Source organism: Rhinatrema bivittatum, chromosome 3, assembly GCF_901001135.1.
Source record: "Rhinatrema bivittatum chromosome 3, aRhiBiv1.1, whole genome shotgun sequence".
Lineage (NCBI taxonomy): Eukaryota > Metazoa > Chordata > Amphibia > Gymnophiona > Rhinatrematidae > Rhinatrema > Rhinatrema bivittatum.
Window position 1 is genome coordinate 19,150,918 of NC_042617.1, and position 20,503 is coordinate 19,171,420.

Here is a 20,503-nt window from a genome sequence, read left to right on the forward strand (position 1 = left end):
TCATATCGGTTTACAGCGAACCTAAGAGAAATTTAAACTTGTAAGTTTGAGAATGTTTGCGTCTGCCATTTTTGAAGCGTATTGTTGGAGCTGCTACAACATTGCTGTCGTAAGAAAGTGATTCTTATCATGTTGCAGCCCCCTGACGAAGGATTAACTCTGAAACTTTGCCATGTTGGGAGAATAAGAAGCTAAGAAACAGATTAGAATTTAAGCAATTTAATATATAGCTAATGGCAAGATAAGAAGTTAAACACAGGATTTTAATTGCAAAAATATTATAAACAAAACAACTAAAATATTTTTGTGGCACTGCAGATACACAACAAGGGTGGCTGGTAGTTTGTTTATGATTATAACTGGTCTCCTATTGGGTAACCTGTATGGTACCTAAAAATAGTGAATATATGAAACTACCATCATTCACCTATTAGATATTGACATGTATAAAACAGTTTTTTCCACATAATTATAAGGGATTATTGAAATGGGTTTTATTGTTGATTTGATTGTGCTGTATGTAGACTTATGCATGAATGCTTGCAATGCACTGAAACCATGTCTATCAATGATTTGAATATGAGAACTTTTCCTACCTATTTAAAAAATATACCCATGTAAGTCAGCCAACTTTAAAACGTGTGCATAAATAAATTCACCAATTTACCAATTAGTCTATCAGTTCTCCCAGTCCTTCTCCAGGTCATCAAGGCTTTCCTGGTTCTTCAGTCCCAGCTCTCCCCAGGCCACCCAGACCTATGGCCCAGTCAGTGCTACACAATAAACACGTTTATTATCACTTATGCCAGATAATTAGCAGGCCGAAAAATGCGCAAGTTGTAAAACGTATGCATGCAAGTGTCTTAAAGTAGCAACTTAGTGTAAAGGTGCTGGCCACACCCTGGAACACCCCTAGACTGCTCCTTTGCTGTGCATACACCTGCGTTCAAAAGTGAAAACGTGCACATACTTCTTACTTTTATAAAACGGGGGGGGGGAGGTGTCCCAGCTGAATTTCATCTTAAGACAGTTGCTGTGGGGACACAGTCCAAGTCCTCTCCGGACCCTAAAACCCAGCACACCATGGTGAGGAGCTGGGGGGGGGGGGGGGGATGACAGCATTGAGAGGGGTGAGCATGGAGGAGGAGGAGGAGGGAGAAGGCATTGACACCTGAGTGGGGAGGGCAAGACAGGGGAGCGAAGGTGTGGCTGGGGAGGAGGGAGCAGAGGGAGGGGGAAAGGCTGGGCAGCAGTAACAAGATGGGGGCTAGGAAGAGGTACGAATGGCAGCGTGCAGGGGTGCTGGAAAGAGGAGGGGGCGAGTGGTATCTGAGAGAGGAGGAACAAACTAGGAAAAAAAAATCCCCCCTCACCCAATTTCAGACTCAGTACATCGGGGGGAGGGGCGCATCAGGCTTAGCTAATTTCACGCCGTTCGTCATCAGGTGCCTATGGATTCGCCAGATTTTGCACACAAGAGGTGGGCGGTGTCATGGGGTAGGCTTGCTGGTAGGCCCCCACCCCTCTGCAGCAAAAGCTTTTGGCAAAAAAAGGTGTCCAGGCCGTGATCTCTCACAAAATGAGTTGCAAAATGAAACGCAGAGCTTCTGCAGCTCTTTACTACTGGAAGGACTGTGACGGGTGAATTCCCTTAAAATACACCTCATTGAGAAATGCAAAATCAACTCTTGGAGAAAAAAACCAAGAATCTAGCACTTTATTTACAGGAGCAATAAATACAGCAAAAAGCCACAAATAAATCCTCCAGAAGTAACGGTGGACAGAATGATGACGTAAGTAGATGCAGTACAGCTGTGGCAGCTAAAATACTTGTCTCTGTGAGTGATGTGGTCTGTCTGGGTCTCCCCTCTGTGTCTGTGTTATCATTGTGGTATATGGCCTGTGTGTCAGGGTGACGGGTGAAGTGCCTGTGTCCGTGGTCTGTCTCTGTGAGTGATGTGGTCTGTCTGGGTCTCCCCTCTGTGTCTGTGTTATCATTGTGGTATATGGCCTGTGTGTCAGGGTGACGGGTGAAGTGCCTGTGTCCGTGGTCTGTCTCTGTGAGTGATGTGGTCTGTCTGGGTCTCTCTCTGTGTCTGTGTTATCATTGTTGTGTATGGCCTGTGTGTCAGGGTGACGGGTGAAGTGCCTGTGTCCGTGGTCTGTCTCTGTGAGTGATGTGGTCTGTCTGGGTCTCCCTCTGTGTCTGTGTTATCATTGTGGTGCATGGCCTGTGTGTCAGGGTGACGGGTGAAGAGCCTGTGTCCGTGGTCTGTCTCTGTGAGTGATGTGGTCTGTCTGGGTCTCCCTCTGTGTCTGTGTTATCATTATGGTGTATGGCCTGTGTGTCAGGGTGACGGGTGAAGTGCCTGTGTCCGTGGTCTGTCTCTGTGAGTGATGTGGTCTGTCTGGATCTCCCTCTGTGTCTGTGTTATCATTGTGTGTCAGAGTGACGGGTGAAGTGCCTGTGTCCGTGGTCTGTCTCTGTGAGTGATGTGGTCTGTCTGGGTCTCCCTCTGTGTCTGTGTTATCATTGTGTGCCATGGTGACAGGTGAAGTGCCTGTGTCCGTGGTCTGTCTCTGTGAGTGATGTGGTCTGTCTGGGTCTCCCTCTGTGTCTGTGTTATCATTGTGGTGTATGGCCTGTGTGTCAGGGTTACAGGTGAAGTGCCTGTGTCCGTGGTCTGTCTCTGTGAGTGATGTGGTCTGTCTGGGTCTCCCTCTGTGTCTGTGTTATCATTGTGGTGTATGGCCTGTGTGTCAGGGTGACGGGTGAAGTGCCTGTGTCCGTGGTCTGTCTCTGTGAGTGATGTGGTCTGTCTGGGTCTCCCTCTGTGTCTGTGTTATCATTGTGGTGTATGGCCTGTGTGTCAGGGTGACGGGTGAAGTGCCTGTGTCTGTGTTCTGTCTCTGTGAGTGATGTGGTCTGTTTGGGCCTCCCTCTGTGTCTGTGTTATCATTGTTGTGTATGGCCTGTGTGTCAGGGTGACGGGTGAAGTGCCTGAGTCCGTGGTCTGTCTCTGTGAGTGATGTGGTCTGTCTGGGTCTCCCTCTGTGTCTGTGTTATCATTGTGTGTCAGGGTGACGGGTGAAGTGCCTGTGTCTGTGTTCTGTCTCTGTGAGTGATGTGGTCTGTTTGGGCCTCCCTCTGTGTCTGTGTTATCATTGTTGTGTATGGCCTGTGTGTCAGGGTGACAGGTGAAGTTCCTGTGTCCATGGTCTGCCTCTGTGAGTGATGTGGTCTGTCTTGGTCTCCCTCTGTGTCTGTGTTATCATTGTGGTGCATGGCCTGTGTGTCAGGGTGACGGGTGAAGTGCCTGTGTCCGTGGTCTGTCTCTGTGAGTGATGTGGCCTGTCTGGGTCTCCCTCTGTGTCTGTGTTATCATTGTGGTGTATGGCCTGTGTGTCAGGGTGACGGGTGAAGTGCCTGTGTCCATGGTCTGTCTCTGTGAGTGATGTGGCCTGTCTGGGTCTCTCTCTGTGTCTGTGTTATCTTTGTGGTATATGGCCTGTGTGTCAGGGTGACAGGTGAAGTGCCTGTGTCCGTGGTCTGCCTCTGTGAGTGATGTGGTCTGTCTGGGACTCCCTCTGTGTCTGTGTTATCATTGTTGTGTATGGCCTGTGTGTCAGGGTGACGGGTGAAGTGCCTGTGTCCGTGGTCTGTCTCTGTGAGTGATGTGGTCTGTCTGGGTCTCACTCTGTGTCTGTGTTATCATTGTGGTGCATGGCCTGTGTGTCAGGGTGACGGGTGAAGTGCCTGTGTCCGTGGTCTGTCTCTGTGAGTGATGTGGTCTGTCTGGGTCTCACTCTGTGTCTCTGTGGTTATCATTGTGGTGCATGGCCTGTGGCCAGGGTGATGGGTGAAGTGCCTGTGTCCGTGGTCTGTCTCTGTGAGTGATGTGGTCTGTCTGGGTCTCACTCTGTGTCTCTGTGGTTATCATTGTGGTGCATGGCCTGTGTGCCAGGGTGATGGGTGAAGTGCCTGTGTCCGTGGTCTGTCTCTGTGAGTGATGTGGTCTGTCTGGGTCTCCCTCTGTGTTATCATTGTGTGTCAGGGTGACGGGTGAAATGCCTGTGTCCGTGGTCTGTCTCTGTGAGTGATGTGGTCTGTCTGGGTCTCCCTCTGTGTCTGAGTTATCATTATGGTGTATGACCTATGTGTCAGGGAGACGGGTGAAGTGCCTGTGTCCGTGGTCTGTCTCTGAGAGTGATGTGGTCTGTCTGGGTCTCCCTCTGTGTCTGAGTTATCATTGTTGTGTATGGCCTGTGTGTCAGGGTGACGGGTGAAGTGCCTGTGTCCGTGGTCTGTCTCTGTGAGTGATGTGGCCTGTCTGGGTCTCTCTCTGTGTCTGTGTTATCATTGTTGTGTATGGCCTGTTTGTCAGGGTGATGGGTGTAGTGTCTGTGTCCGTGGTCTGTCTCTGTGAGTGATGTGGTCTGTCTGGGTCTCCCTCTGTGTCTGTGTTATCATTATGGTGTATGGCCTGTGTGTCAGGGTGACGGGTGAAGTACCTGTGTCCATGGTCTGTCTCTGTGAGTGATGTGGTCTGTCTGGGTCTCCCTCTGTGTCTGCGTTATCATTGTGGTGTATGGCCTGTGTGTCAGGGTGACGGGTGAAGTGCTTGTGTCCGTGCATACCTTTGAATCTTTGACTTCCAGTCACCCTGCGATTACCTTAGATTAGCAGGGGGGGGGGGGGGCAACTGCACAGTGAGACCAAATGCTCACAGATTTGCTCTCATAAATACTCTTACATGTTCACACTTACTTTCACTGCTCATTCTCTCACGTGCTCACATGTCCATTTACACCTTTACTTCTGCCATTCTCCCACCAACACACACACACACACACTCACTCACTCACGTCTCTCCCTCTTCCATACACACATGCCCACTCACTTTCACACCCATGCTCACTTGCACTCAGCTCTCTCCTACTCACCTACATATACTCTCAGATCTCTTCTTCCTACTCAAAGACACACTCACTCACTCTCACAGACAGGCTCATTCGATCTCTCTTTCCCCTTTCAAAACACACTAGCAACAGCAGACTCTAACTTGGGCTGCTGGAGCAGCAGCAGCCTCTTCCTTCTCCTGCGCTGCGGAAGTGGACGCTGCCTGTTTCTTACTCCTCGTTTGATGCCCGGGCAGGAAATCCCAATGTCGATTGGCCAAGGCAAACAGGATGGGGCAGGCAAGTGGCTGGATACAGGACACAGGCTGTGCAGGAGCAGGCGGTGTCACGAGGAAGCGAAGTTAAGAGTTAAAAAGGTCCGGAGATGGTAGAAATCACTGTCGAGTTCCTCCTTTTTCAGCCGCACAAGACCAATGAGGTTCATTTCTACTTTCCAGGTCCAAGCAGATTGGTTTTGCTGCAGCACCCGGAGATTTCCGGTATTGGCTTGGAGACCCGGTAATTCTTTTAGAGTTCCAGAGTCTGCGGGCCAAATCCGGAGAGTTCCCAGGAATGTTCTCAGGGCCCGGCGCGTCCACTAGGCGAACTTCGGCGGTCGCCTAGGGCACCGAGCCGTAGGGGGCGCCGAAGAGCAGCCAGGTGGTGCCGCAAGCAGGGCCTATCCCGCTCGCGGCAAAGAGAAATAGAGACTGTGTGCACGCTGCTCGCGGCCCTGAGAAGCACACAGTGTTGCACCCCCCCATACCCCCATTTCGGCGCCGACTGTGTGCACACAGTCTCTTATAGAAACATAGAAACATAGAAATGACGGCAGAAGAAGACCAAACAGCCCATCCAGTCTGCCCAGCAAGCTTCACACATTTTTTTCTCATACTTATCTGTTTCTCTTAGCTCTTTGGTTCTATTTCCCTTCCACCCCCACCATTAATGCAGAGAGCAGTGATGGAGCTGCAACCAAGTGAAATATCTAGCTTGATTAGTTAGGGGTAGTAGGGGAAGTAACCGCCGCAATAAGCAAGCTACACCCATGCTTATTTGTTTTACCCAGACTGTGTTATTCAGCCCTTATTGGTTGTTTTCTTGTCCCCTGCCGTTGAAGCAGGGAGCTATGCTGGATATGCGTGAAGTATCAGTTTTTCTTCTCCCCTGCCGTTGAAGCAGAGAGCTATGCTGGATATGCGTGAAGTATCAATTTTTCTTCTCCCCTGCCGTTGAAGCAGAGAGCTATGCTGGATATGCCGTTGAAGCAGGGAGCTATGCTGGATACGCGTGTAGTATCAGTTTTTCTTGTCCCCTGCCGTTGAAGCAGGGAGCTATGCTGGATACACGTGTAGTATCAGTTTTTCTTGTCCCCTGCCGTTGAAGCAGGGAGCTATGCTGGATATGCGTGAAGTATCAGTTTTTCTTGTCCCCTGCCGTTGAAGCAGGGAGCTATGCTGGATATGCGTGAAGTATCAGTTTTTCTTCTTCTCTGCCGTTGAAGCAGAGAGCTATGCTGGATATGCGTGAAGTATCAGTTTTTCTTCTCCCCTGCCATTGAAGCAGAGAGCTATGCTGGATATGCGTGAAGTATCAGTTTTTCTTCTCCCCTGCCGTTGAAGCAGAGAGCTATGCTGGATATGCATTGAAAGTGAAGTATCAGGCTTATTTGGTTTGGGGTAGTAACCGCCGTAACAAGCCAGCTACTCCCCGCTTTGTGAGTGCGAATCCTTTTTTCTTCTCCCCTGCCGTTGAAGCAGGGAGCTATGCTGGATATGCGTGAAGTATCAGTTTTTCTTCTCCCCTGCCGTTGAAGCAGGGAGCTATGCTGGATATGCGTGAAGTATCAGTTTTTCTTCTCCCCTGCCGTTGAAGCAGAGAGCTATGCTGGATATGCGTGAAGTATCAGTTTTTCTTCTCCCCTGCCGTTGAAGCAGAGAGCTATGCTGGATATGCGTGAAGTATCAGTTTTTCTTCTCCCCTGCCGTTGAAGCAGGGAGCTATGCTGGATATGCGTGAAGTATCAGTTTTTCTTCTCCCCTGCCGTTGAAGCAGGGAGCTATGCTGGATATGCTTATTTCTCTTATTTCTCTTTGCCGCGAGCGGGATAGGCCCCGCTTGCGGCACCATGTGGCTGCTCTTCGGCGCCCCCTACAGCTCGGCGGCCCTGAGAAGCACACAGTCGGCACCGAAACAGGTGGTGGTGGTGGTGGGGGGGGGGGGGGGCGGCCGGGGGGGGGGGGCCGGCAGTGCAAGCGTCACCTAGGGCACCCAATACCCTTGTACTGGCCCTGTATGTTCTCAAGGTAGAACGGTTTTCGGTATTGTTTGTTTTTCAGTTAGAATCCAAAAAACCCCAATTTCTCAGGGGTGTTTTGTCAGTGGTTTTTATTTGGTTTTAAGAGTTCAAAGTGTTTAGTAGAGAGGGGGTGGTTTGAAGAAGGTGCAGACTATCCGCATGCCCGTCTCTTGTCTGTGAAGTCTGGTGGCAGCCTCCTGTAAATATATTTCAGACCTTGCAATGTTCACAGTTTGATTGGCTGAACATTGCTTAATAGGGAAGCCCAGGGAAAGCACATTTTTCATGTGCCGTGTGGCAATTTTACATTGGTTCCATCTGGAAGTGTAATCAAGGGGGCCATCGACATGGGCTTGCTGCCGGCAGAGGATTTAATAAGGCGCGGTGTCGCGTCCATCATCCGCAACGAGCTGGCAGTCCCGTCGTCTTTTCAGGGCAAGCCAGGCACACGGCGGGTAGGGACGCGCACGGGCGCTCCTTCAGGTGCACGTGCGTTGTGGGGAGAGGGGGGGCCTAGATAAATGAGCAGGAGACCGAGTTGGAGCAATATTCATTGTCTGAAAAACCGAGCACCGTGACAGCATAACGGGGATTGCAAGGCCCCTTCTCTGAGGGAGGGAAAGTCGTCCTGCTGGAAACATTTTTTTTTTTTTTTTTAATCATCCACTTGTACATCGCGTTTCTCCAGAGCATCGCAGAAGCCCTGACCCGGAAAAGAAATTGGAATGATTCTGTTTGAGTTGCAGTTTTAGACTGTAACCTAGGTGGATTTCAGGAGCATTTACCTTTAAATTAGATTAAAATAGAAAATACAGTGATTTCCATAATACATTCTTTTTTTTTTTATTTCAGACCCCTTTCTTTCCCACCTTGCTTTTTTTTTTTTTTTGGACTCCTTGCTCTAATGGAGGCCCAAGTTGGCATCCTGGAGCCAGGAGATTTCATTTGCAAACAGCTGGGGGATTGTTTTTCCCCCTCCCAGTGCAGTCCTGGGATGGGAGCTACGCACAAAGATTTCTTCTGTAACCCTGCCAGTAGGTGTCACCGCTGCGTGATGACAGTGACGCCCTCTCCTCAGGGGCCTGTGAGCGCTGCCTCCGCAGCCTCCCCCCCCCTGGAACCTGGCCAACTCAGGAAGCGGAAGACCTCAGCCAGGAACCAGCTCATCTCATTGTTTTTTTTTTATTTCTTAAAGCCTGCTTATTACAAATTGAGAAATATCGATATATAAAAGAGAGGCTGGGGGTGGCATCAGCCCTGGTGGTGGTTAATGCTCTGGACAAGGACCAGAATATTCTGCCTCAGCCTCCGCCTGGAAAAAAAAAAAAAAAAGCTGCGCGTACGCGGCGGCACTCGGGATTCATAGCGAGCGCGCGTAGGGATTCGCAAGGAACCCCGCGGAGTGGCAGAGATGCAGGGGGTACCTTCGCCGCGCGCACCTGCACCTCGTTTTCAAAGAGAAACCACCAGGGCAGCTAAAGATCAGCTACAAAATATGCCCCGGGGGGAACTGGGGAAGCGCCCGCGCACCGTGCACCTGCCATTCGTGCGAGTGGCCAAAGGGAGGGGGATGGGTAGATAGCACGCAGAGTTTTAAAAATCCCACGTGCATGTGCTGTTTTTTTCCCCCCCGGCCTGAACAGCCACCCCCCCCCTCCCCCCGGAAATGCCTCTTTTACCCCGGCTAAAAGCCTACGCGCTGTGGTAGCCCGGGCAGACTTGTAGCTGCTTAAGACAGGGCAATTTACCCGGGTAACGGGTTTCGAAAATTCACCTCCGGTGCTGGCACAAGTCATTCTCCTTCGTCTGAATTTTCTCTTGGAAATGCTAATTGCAACAGTTGAATAAGATTTAGGCATTTGCTGTAGTTGTAGGAGAGCCAGGCACTCCGATGAATCTTAATGAGTTTACACTAATGAAAAAAAAATTATCTTCTTAGGCATGATCTGTTTTATTAACACCTGGCTCTTCAATTTAAGCTTTAGTCGGAGAGGGAGGGAGAGGGAGGGATAATGCGTGTAAGTGTCTGTAGCGTGGACTGCGAGGGGGAGGGAGGGAGAGGAATAGGGAGGGGAAGCGACAGGAATGGGGAGAGAGAGGGAAGGGGAGAGAGAACGAGGTAAAGAAGATGCAGAAGAAAAGCGAAAGTGGAAATATAGGAGGGAGATCGACGGTAAGGACAGAGACAGTAACGAGCACGCCAAGAGGATGAACAGAGGCAAAGAGAGAGAAAAGGGAAAAAAAGACAAGAAGAAAAGAGTGAGGGACAGCTAGGGCCGGTGCTTACCATTAAGCAGCATAGGTGACCACCGAGAGTGGCAATGTACAAGGGATGGCAAGAAATGCCCCACAGGCCACTCCCTCTGCTGCCTTTCTTACCTTCTTGGGCTGCAGCTGCCTCTGCGTTCTCCATGCATCGGTCTCCCCACTAATCGCAAAGCGGCAGGGATGGCTCCCAGCCCCGCTGTTATCAGCGCACGGGGCCCGACGCCTCCTCCCTGTGTGCCGGGGGGGCTTGGAGAGACTGTGTGCTGGCAGTCCTCACAGCAGGATGCCAGTACAGCAGGAGAGCTGGGCCGGAGGTGGTGGGACCTCGGAGTTTCCCTAGTGCGCACTGAGGAAATGCCAGCACTAGGATCCAGGTTTGCCCCGCTGCATTGGAATAGAAGTGCAAGGGGTTGTAGGGGGCAGTGGTGACCGCAGTCCAGGAGGGGGAGGGAGGTGTCAGCACTGCATCTGCATCATTGGGTTGACTTGGGATACGAGAAACCCTAATATTCGACCTCTAGACCCAAAAATACCGGGGGCGAATTGAGTTCAGTGTGGTTCGGAAAGCAGTGACCGAGGAGGGGTAGAACTAAAGGGTTTGCTCTTATGACCATCACCAAAATGAGTACAAGCAGCAGATGCAGTAAAGCTGAGAATTTTGTACACGTGAGAGAGAGAGCGAGAGCGCAGTCCATTAACATTCCAGGAGCTCTATCCCAGAGACAATGAGCTACTGCCCTCACCATGTATCTGTCTTCCCCCACCTCTCCGCTATTAATCCAGACTTACAGAGGGCCGCCTAGCACTGTGTTTCCCTGTTGTCAGTCCAGCCTTGCACTCTTGAATAAATTATCTGCGCAATTTATAAAATGTAATCTTCTGCCAATCAGCTGCGCCTGCAGCTGAATGGGATTGTTATGAGGGCATGCACTTTCTATTCCTTGGAGTAGATACATACTCTGCTTAACAGGGACACACTGCTTGATGAGGATATCTCGCCGAGAACCTGTCCTAGGCAGTATAATATAATGGACTCTTAGGTTGCTAATCTGCGGCCCTAACCCTTCATGGTCCCAGAACGGGTAATGCAGAGACACTGAGCCAGTCATGGGGGCTAGAGGCTGCATCCCTTGACATGTCAGGAGGTTTGAGTCGCGCAAATCCAACCCTCACAGGCCGAAAAAAACAGTGTCACAGCTTTCCCACCCAAGGGAGCATCGAGGCGAGCCATCGGGAGGGAGGAAAGCCAAGAAGAGAGACTGCAGAGACAGGCTGAGGGAGGGAGAAGGGAGCATGGAGCGGAGAAAGGAAAAAGACAAGCAAAGTGAAGACGTGAGAGAGTCAGAAGGGAGGGAGAAGAGAGAGCAGGGAAAAAGAGAGTGAGGCATGGAGGAGGGGAGAACGAGCAAAGGGCAAGGAAAATGAAATTAAAGCGTGGCCAACCCCTGGTCCGCCACTAGATGGCCCCGGATCCCTGTCCATTGATTTTCCAGCTTGGTGAAAGACCTCAGTCCACGTGCGGCCCCCTCCTCTGAGGATGGTTGTGATTGGACGCTTCTTTCTGCTTGGTGGGGCCAGGAGTAGGAACGGTGTGCTCAGTATGAGTTAGCCTTTGGAGAGTGAGGAGCAGATTTTAATGTTTTTCCTGCTGGGTTGGGCCTGCTAACCCAACTTAGTATTTTTCTGTTAGAGGAGATTCCTCATCAGTGGAGTTTCTGCCCGAGAGGGTCTGCCGCCTTCTTTTTATTTTTGTTAAGAGTGAGAGACTTTATTAAGATTTCTGGATAGTCAGTGGCTGGCATAAAACCCTGCACCCTTTGGTGAATCTGAAGGCCTGTGTGTGTCTCTTCCCACCACAGAGAAGGAGCAGCAGTGACAGCCTCAACCCAGAGGGAGAGTTTTGGCTTTGAAGAGAGATTTCTGGACGTGCAGAAGGTTCCCGTTTTTTGCTGTTGTGAGGAGGATTTTGATCCATCCCTCCTCGCAGGGAAACTGGGCTTGTAAAGCTGGTTTCCTGGGTGCATCAGACTTTCCCCTCCGAGAAGTCACATCTAATGGAAGTGTGAGAAGAAGAAAGGAACCACAGGGACCGGGACACAGGCTGTGGGCGAGGGACAGAGCTTTGGACTCGGGTAGGGTTTTTCTGGGCTTCCCCAGTAGGATTCCCCTTTGCACACTGAGGAGAAAAGTGGCAAGCTTTATCCCCGAGGTTTGAGAAAAGGACATGAGCCCAGCAACAGAGAGACATTGTAAATATTTCCACTGTACAGTTTCATTTGTGGAAGAGCTTTGGGCACGGATGGAAGGTTTGGAAATAACCAGTACATTTTATTTGAGCACCCAGTCTGTGTCCTGCCTGTTTGTCCCAGCATCTAATATGTCCACACAGAGCTAGCTGGGCCACGAAGGATTGCCTTCATCGCCCTAGAAAGAATCCACCCTGAGGGAGCTGCAGGAAGGGGAGAAATGCCTGAGAGGACAGCCCCAGAGAATAAAATCTTCCGTGGACCTAGGGGAGGTAGCAAACCCTCGGAGAAAGGCAACCAGAAGGGGCTCCAACTCCCATAACGTGGGAGCCCCAGATAATAAAATCTTCTGTGGCCCTAGGGGAGGTAGCAAACCCCCGGGGAAAGGCAACCAGAAGGGGCTCCGACTCCCATAACATGGGAGCCCCAGAGAATAAAATCTTCCATGGCCTGAGGGGAGGTAGCAAACCCCTGGAGAAAGGCAACCAGAAGGGGCTCCGACTCCCATAACGTGGGAGCCCCAGAGAATAAAATCTTCTGTAGCCCGAGGGGAGGTGGCAAACCCCCGGAGAAAGGCAACCAGAAGGGGCTCCAACTCCCATAACGTGGGAGCCCCAGAGAATAAAATCTTCCGTGGCCTGAGGGGAGGTAGCAAACCCCCGGGGAAAGGCAACCAGAAGGGGGCTCCAACTCCCATAACGTGGGAGCCCCAGATAATAAAATCTTCTGTGGCCCTAGGGGAGGTAGCAAACCCCCGGGGAAAGGCAACCAGAAGGGGCTCTGACTCCCATAACATGGGAGCCCCAGAGAATAAAATCTTCCATGGCCCGAGGGGAGGTGGCAAACCCCCAGAGAAAGGCAACCAGAAGGGGTTTCGACTCCCATAACATGGGAGCCCCAGAGAATAAAATCTTCCGTGGCCCTAGGGGAGGTAGCAAACCCCTGGGGAAAGGCAACCAGAAGGGGCTCCGACTCCCATAACGTGGGAGCTTAGAAATGCCAGACTTTGTCCTTGATGAACTGCAGTCGGGTGCTAGCCTTGAATTAGTTGCCAGGTACTCAAAGCTTTGATCTGCGGGAGTGCAGAAGTCTGTGAGGGTGGGAAGCCTCATGCGCTGGCTCTGCCGCTCCGGACTTTTCACCTTTCCGGCGCTTGCTGTGCTGGTGAGTGGCAGGCCCCGACGCCAGATGAAGATGTAAGAGAGTACCTTGGGCACATTGTTCTGCTTATTCCTAAAACACTATCCCTTCCCCTGTTTAAAAAAATGTTATAGAATTTAATTGGGAGATCATTAACCAAACTATTTCAGCTGGTTGACAAATTGCTGAGCGCCTTCGAGCAGATGTTTTGCTTAGCTGGTAGCCAAGAAGCTAGCGACTGATATAATTACACGGCATTTTTGCATTGGAGGCACGGTCTGCTGTCCAAAAATGGGGAATTTGGGCGCTTTCGGAGATAAGACGTGGAACTAGAGTGAATTATAATGTGGGGGAAACAGCCAGTGAGGTGCGTGAGGCTGAGCGCATGGAAAGACAGATTTGGCAGCTGTCCCCATGTCCCACAGGGTCATAAAAAAATCCCCATTCTGCACACACCGCAGAGCAGCCAAGCCTCCTGTTCTGCTGCCCAGGTGGACTGGAAGTGCTGGACGTATGGAAGGGATTCTTTTACAGCTGGGCTATCTGGCTTGGTCCTACACGTCCTGCATGCAAGTTACCTTTGGTGCAGGGAAACCCACAGGCTCTTTTGTGTCCCTTCCCATATGAGAAACCTCTTTTAAAAGGCCGAGGGATGGAGGGGGATGTAGATATAGTGGGACCCTTAGACAAGAGTGCCACTGATTGTAGTAAATTACTCCACGCCATACCTCTTGGTCATCCCGTTATGGAGATTATTTTTAAAGGGACTTCTGCGTGTAAAGCTGTTTTAGGTACGGAGGTGGCGTTTTATAAAATTGCTTGCCCGTCATATGCAGATAAACTTACACACATATGTCATGCTCACGTGTAGGTTTTCTTCCTGAGAGCAGAGTTGGGCAGAGGTTATAAAATTCACAGAAATAAAATGTTAATTAAAAACAAAAAAATATATATACCTGTATGTAAGGTGATACTTTTCTGTTTTACTAACAATCGGGCCGATTCAGAAAAACGCGCAGGAGAGCCAGCGAGCGCCCAGGCCACTCTCCTGGGCGCGCGATTCAGGAAGCAACAATATGCAAATGAGGGCCCGCGGTAAAAAGAAGGTGCTATGGATACTAGGGCGTCCCTAGCGCCTCCTTTTTGACAGTAGCGGCGGCTGCCAGCGGGTTTGACAGCCAACGCTTAATTTTACCGGCGTTGGTTGTCGAACCTGCTGACAGCCACGGGCTCGGAAAACGTACGCCGGCAAAATTGAATGTCCATCTTACAACCTGCGGGCAGATTTTTTTTTTTTTTTTTTTTTTTAGATTTTTTTAATCTTTGGGACCTCTCACTTAATATCGCCATGATATTAAGTTGGAGGGTGTACAGAAAAGCAGTTTTTTCTGCTTTTCTGTGCACTTTCTCAATGCTGGCCGAAATTCACGTCAGCCTTTGGCAGGCGTTCATTTCTGAAAGTAAAATGTGCGGCTCGGCTGCACATTTTACTTTCTGTAGCGCACGGGAATAACTAATAGGCTCATCAACATGCATTTGCATGTTGTGGGCGCTAATAGTTTCGGGGGGGAGGGGGGGGGGGTTGGCCGCGCATTTTCCACGCGCTATTACCCCTTACTGTATAAGGGGTAAAAATAGCGCGTGGAAAACGCGCGTCCAAACGGGGGCTAACGGTGCGCTCTGCCTGAGCGCACTTTACTGTATCGGCCCGAATATATTTTTTTTATTATGTTTCTAGTGTTAATACTCTCTTCCAGTACTTTATAAAACTCAGCAGTATGCCCGTAATGTTTCAGAAAACATCTGTGCGCACCACAACGTTTCGGTGGGAATAATTTTCAAGGTGGACCTGTGCGCGTAAGCCCCCTTGGAAAACTGGTGCAACTTAACCTGTGTTTTTGTTGACTCCCTTAATGTAGGCTGTTTGAAGCATGGCACAGGTGCCACTAGATGGCACAGTGGTACTGTATACTGCTAGCTTTTCTGTTCAGCTTGTAAGGACAAAAGGTCGTGCTACATGTTAGAATGGGAAAGTCCAGATGCAGGGGTCAAGGAAAGTGGAAGGAGGAGTATGCCAGTGTGCGCATGGCAATGTGTTTGAGTGGTATAAAAGGACGCGTTGCATACGTGGAAGGAGTCTCAGTAAGGGGATCCTCTGGGGGGCTCTTTGCTTCGTTCAGAGGTGCTGCAGTTGCCGTGAGTGGAGAGATCTGAAGTGTGGAGTCTGGAGGGCTTCCTACAGCCCCTGGGGAGAGATCTTTGAGTGACGGAGACTGGAAGAGTCCAGGGTTTCAGAGGCTAGAGGGAAGCAGAAAGAGTTGTATTGGAGCCTGCAAAGCCCCAGTTGGAAGTGTAGTCTGCAAGGAGTTGCAGCGGGGCCAGGTGCTGCATCTGCCTAAGGAAGGGGACGAGCTGCCTGGGACTGTCAAGTGTTGTGTGAGACCTTGGAAGAGGGGAAGGAAAATACCTGCCCTGAGGAGACGCTGTGGAAAGAGGCTGCGGAAATAATGAAGAAGAGTAAAAGTGCATCCTCTGGGAAGTAAAAGAGAATGGACTGTACCTGAGTGATTTCAACAAGATAGCAAGTGAAATGACTAGGGAAATAGACGGTGATTTGAACCTGATGTTTTGACTGCTGAGCTTTTTGTGTTTTTGTAAATGAACTTTCTATTTGTTTGGAGCACAGTTGAGGTATGGACATTGGAAATTTTGTGAGTGTGACCTCGGCCCAGTTTGGGCCCTGCAGGTGAACCTGTTCCCCAGCCCACGGTACCTGGAGAATGCGAGAGTTCCCCACCCTGGCTGAGACAATACGATGCTCCCCAAGGCTGGGAAGGTGACCCCCTCCCCCCCCCCCCCCCCCCAGGAAGGTGGAGTTGCAGAAAATTACCTTCCCTGTTTGGTCTTCGCAAAGCTGGTGGTCCCTGAGCTACTGGAGATATTATCTCACGTGAATGCCCTGTGAGATTGTGACTGCTCGTACATACTTGATGTCCTGGCTCTTGTAGGAGTTGTGTAGATGTGAGTGTGGTGCAGCTGTGCCAGTAAGATACCAAACAAAAGGAGAGGAGCCATGCCTGCAGAGGTGCGGTATAGGAGGTGTGGAGAAACAGAATGTCACGGTAACAAAGTTACCTGAAGGCAATAAAATGAATTCCCTGAACTCCCATTCATCTATTCGGATGATGTCCAAATTGTTGTCCCCATGGACCATGATGCAACTATTTCTATTTCTTGCTTAGAAAACTAGATGCTAGCTGTTAGTTCCTGGTTAAGAGAAAACTGTTTGGTTTTGAACTCAATAAAAACAGATTTTTACAAATATGAACTAAACTAGAAAATCTTTTGGTTTCTATGGAAGGTCATACTGTAAAGTCTACTGATGAAGTGAAATCTTTAGGAGTCAGATTAGACTCCATTTGGTTCCCGGAAAGCCACATTAACTCAGTTCTTCGAACAGTTTATGGGCATTTATGCTTTGTCAGACAACTGTTAGGATTCTGTAAATATCAGTTGGGATGTGAACCCTGGGCCGAAGTGAGAGGTGGTACCACCCACGGGGAGGAGCCCCATGAGCCTCACTGTTGGGAGGCGTGGTCTCAGCTGAGGATAGACACGGAAGCGATATAGAGTCTTTATTAAAGAGATAGAAGCACTACCCGTGGAGCGGGGGGGGGGGGGGGGTGCCAGAGAGAAGGTCACACAGACCCAGAGACACAGGGTCGATGGAATAGGAAGAGCCCGGAGGGAATACCTCCGTAGCGTTGGTAGAAGTCCGAGGAATGGGTACACCAAAGAGATCTCCTGTAGAGATGGTAGCGGCCTGCGAGACGGGGTACACCGTAGAAGTCTTGGTAGAGATGGTAGTGACCCGTAGGGCGGGGTACACCAATGATGTCCTTGGTAGAGATGATAATAACCCGCAGAGAAGGGTATGCTGGTGGGGTCCTCTGTAGAGGTGACAGCGGTCCGCAGATCGGGGTGCACAGTCAAGGCCCTAGGTGGAGGTGGCAATGGCCTGCAGAGCGGGGTACACCGGTGAGGGTCCTCGGTAGAGCTAGTAGTGGTCCGCAAAGTGGGGTGCGCCTGTGAGGTCCTCGATAGTGTTGTAATGGTCCGTAGAGCGGGTATGTCTGAAGAAGTCCTCTGTGATGATGGGTAATGGCCCGCAGCGCGGGGTACACCAAATAGGCACTTGATAAAGCAGAAAGTGATCCGCAGGGCGGAGTACTCACAAAGAGCAGTGTTGGTTCTAGGAAAGCCCCGAGAAACGGGGCAGGCAGAGTTCCAGGCATCAGGCCCTCTGAGGAGCGGATAGCCAGGACGAGAGAGAGGCCCTCGAGGAACGGGTATCTGAGACATCCAAGTCGGAACAGGAACTGGAACGAAGGGTCCACAGGAAGCGAGACAGAATCAGCAAGGATGAGACTGCCAAATCGTTGTTAGGAGCTGCTATCTGTTGGGAGTAGCAATCAGATAGGAGTTAGCAATCTGTTGTTATTTAGGAGAGTTGTGGGTGGATCTTGGACCAGTGGCAGATGACCATGCCCCAGGGGGAAGATCCCGAGAGGGACCACCAGTCAGGCTCAGAGTTAGGAGACAGATACACACTAGTTCTTTTATTAGACAAAGAACTAGTCTGTCTCCTAACAGAGGTGGCAGTAGTGAGCTGGAATGCCCGGCTGGGCTGTAGTTCCTCAGATACAGGAACAGCCATCCCTGGAGGCTGAGCTGTAGAGAAACTGAAATATAGTGAGTAGGCAGGGTATGCAGAGTTCATGGACAGAACCGAATGGTAACACTCACACAATGTCTCATAGAAGCCCAGGAGCTGGAATGAAGTAGGCTCTCGAGGAGCGAGTACCTGGTTCCAGGGAAAGCTCTGAGAGAGCGATGGTAACTCACTGATGTAGTTGGCAGTGATGACTTCCAGGCAGAAGAGAATACGGAGCAAGTCTGGGAACGAGGGCCCTCGAGGAGCGAGTACCGGTTCCAGACTGTCACCTGAAAAACAAAGGAGCGAGCGAGGCCCCCGAGGAGCGGGTACCCCTGGTAAGTCCGAGGAGACAGAGTAGCTTGGAATCCGAAGCGAGTCCGTTCCATTCCTTGCTAACTCGATCTGTTAGCAAATTCTAAGACCTTATATATCCGTCGCGGGTGATGTCATCTCAGGGGGACGCCCCTGAGGTTCGCCCCATTGCCGGTATTTCAGTCGAGGCCGTGTCGCGCGCGCTCCTAGGCCTCCAGGAAACAGCGTCTAGCAGGTCTGGGGGCGCTGGAGGAATTCGGCAGGAGGACGCCGTGGCAGCCAAACCTCCCGCGGGCGAAGAGGGAGGCGCCAAAGAGGTAAGGAGGGCGGAGAGAGGGCGTCGGGAACCGACGGACACAACAGTCATCTTAGGATAGGACCAGAAGGTTTAAATATCCAAAGGTAATGACATCATCTGGAGGGGATGCCCCCGAGGTTCCTGCCATGATAAGACTGGCCTGTGTGCATGCCTAGAGGAACCTGATGGCAAGATGATGGTCGGCGGCGTCCGTGCCAACCCGGGAGGCCTGGGAGCAGTAGGCAGGTCGTCGGTAGCTAGCGGAGGCTGCCAATCTACCCCATGGACTCAGGGAAGCAAAGAAGGAGGTGAGCAGTAGTGGTAGCAGCTGTCTGCGACCGATGGGCGTAACCAACAACTAAAATCGTTTTTGGCTTTTATGGCGTTAAAATCTGTAATATATGCACTGGTAATTTCTGTTCTAGATTACTCTAATGCTTATATATTGGGGGTCTACCTGGCACTTTAACTAGAAAGCTCCAGGTGGTGCAGAACAACGCAGCTAGAACTGTAATGGGCCATGCCAGACGTGATTCAGCAGCTCCTCTTTTGGAAAAATTACATTAGCTTCCGGTGAGACTACGTTGTAAGTTGAAAGCTCTTGTCCTCACAATTAAGATCTTGCGTGGGGTTGGCCCTCCTCATATGTCATCCAAGTTCTGCTGGAGCTCCACAACCAGGGAAGTGCGCTCTTAATATAGTTATCAGCTTCAGCTTCCATCATCGAGAGATTTTCGACGTGTAAAATTACAGAATAGATCATTCTCTATGTCAATACCTAGGCTGTGGAATGATCTTCCTTTATCGATCAAGGAAGAAACATTTAATGCATTTTTGCTGCAAGTTGAGGACCTGGTTGATGACTTCTGAGCTTTGAACTTTGGCTGATTGACATCTTAAGAGCCTTATTTTATGACTTCCCTCATGAGCGGCAGTTTTTAAATTTGTTGTACATCGCTTTGGAAGAACTTATTGCAAGTTCTGGAAGGCGATTCATAAACTTTTATAAATAAATAAACCATAGTCAGCGTAAACGAGTCACTCTCGGTGCTCCACTTCTTAGAGGAGTCTTAAAAGAGATAACTGGCAGAAGGTAGAGGGTAGCGTTTATAAATGGAAACAACACTTATGGACCAGACAAGATTTTGTCTGATAAGTGATCTATTTAAGAGACTGTCTTCTTGTATACATAACAAGCTTACAAGTGTAACCCCCTCCCTCCTTTACAAGAGGGGTTTCCTTCAGATTCTGTGATGGGGATGGGCTTAACCTGCAGGGCCTAAAGAGGATAGCCCTCATTAGTCTACACCTAGTGTTTGTTTTCCAAAGGAAAAAGTCTTTTACCAAAAACAGAAAAATGGTTCCACAAAGCAAAAAACAGAAAGCAGTCCAGAATATGAAAGTCTAGGGTCTGTGCAGGGAAAAAAATTTCATGCAGGTTTTTTTTCCACAGGGTGTCATTTTATTTGATGTTTATTTCATTTCTGTAGTTTGTAGAAACAAAATAAACATTAGCTCCCACCCGAAAACAAAAGAAAAAAAACAAAATAGGGCATCCCCAAACCCCCCCCCCCCCCGTACCACATCTATCCCATCCCCCCAAAACTTGCCAGGGCCAGGAACTTCCCCGTCCCCGTTCCCCCCCTTACCATTCCACGAGGGATCCTGTCAATGTGGCCAACTTGAGGCCTAGTCCTAGGCCTAGCACCAGGATCTGGCCTGAGGTCTATGCCCAGGACCGATGCAGGGACCCAGCCTGGATATCAGGTCCCATACATTTTAACAGCTGTATATCAAAATGGCATCCTCTGCTCAGGACACATCCTCTAAGCGGAGGGTATCATTTCAAGAGGACAATGGACAAGAGAGGATGCCTGGAGGCCTGGTCCCTGAACTCTGGACATGGATTTAGGCAAAGGCTGAGGCCTAGGTGACAGGACCTGGCCCTGCTATCAGGCCCGGGCCTAGACTGAGGTCTCATTGATAGGACCGTGCCTCTGGGCCAGGCCCGAGTCAGATCTGGGCTTGAACATTGGCTGAGGCCATGGCGTTGGGACCCAGTGTCGAGCCTGGGTGTTGACCTAGGCCGAGGGTTGGACCTGGGCTGGGGCCTAGGTGGAGGCTACAGTGATTGGTCCCAGCCTACGGGTTCGGCCCCTGGACTATGTTTAGGCCCAAGTCTTGGTGCTGGGGTCTTGGTGTTGGGCCTGAGCCTAGGCTGGAGCTTCAGCGATGGGACACAACCTCTAGACTGGGACCCAGTATCAGTCCTTGGCCTGCACCTAGGCTGAGGCCTTGGTGGGAAAACCCGTACTCCGGGCCAG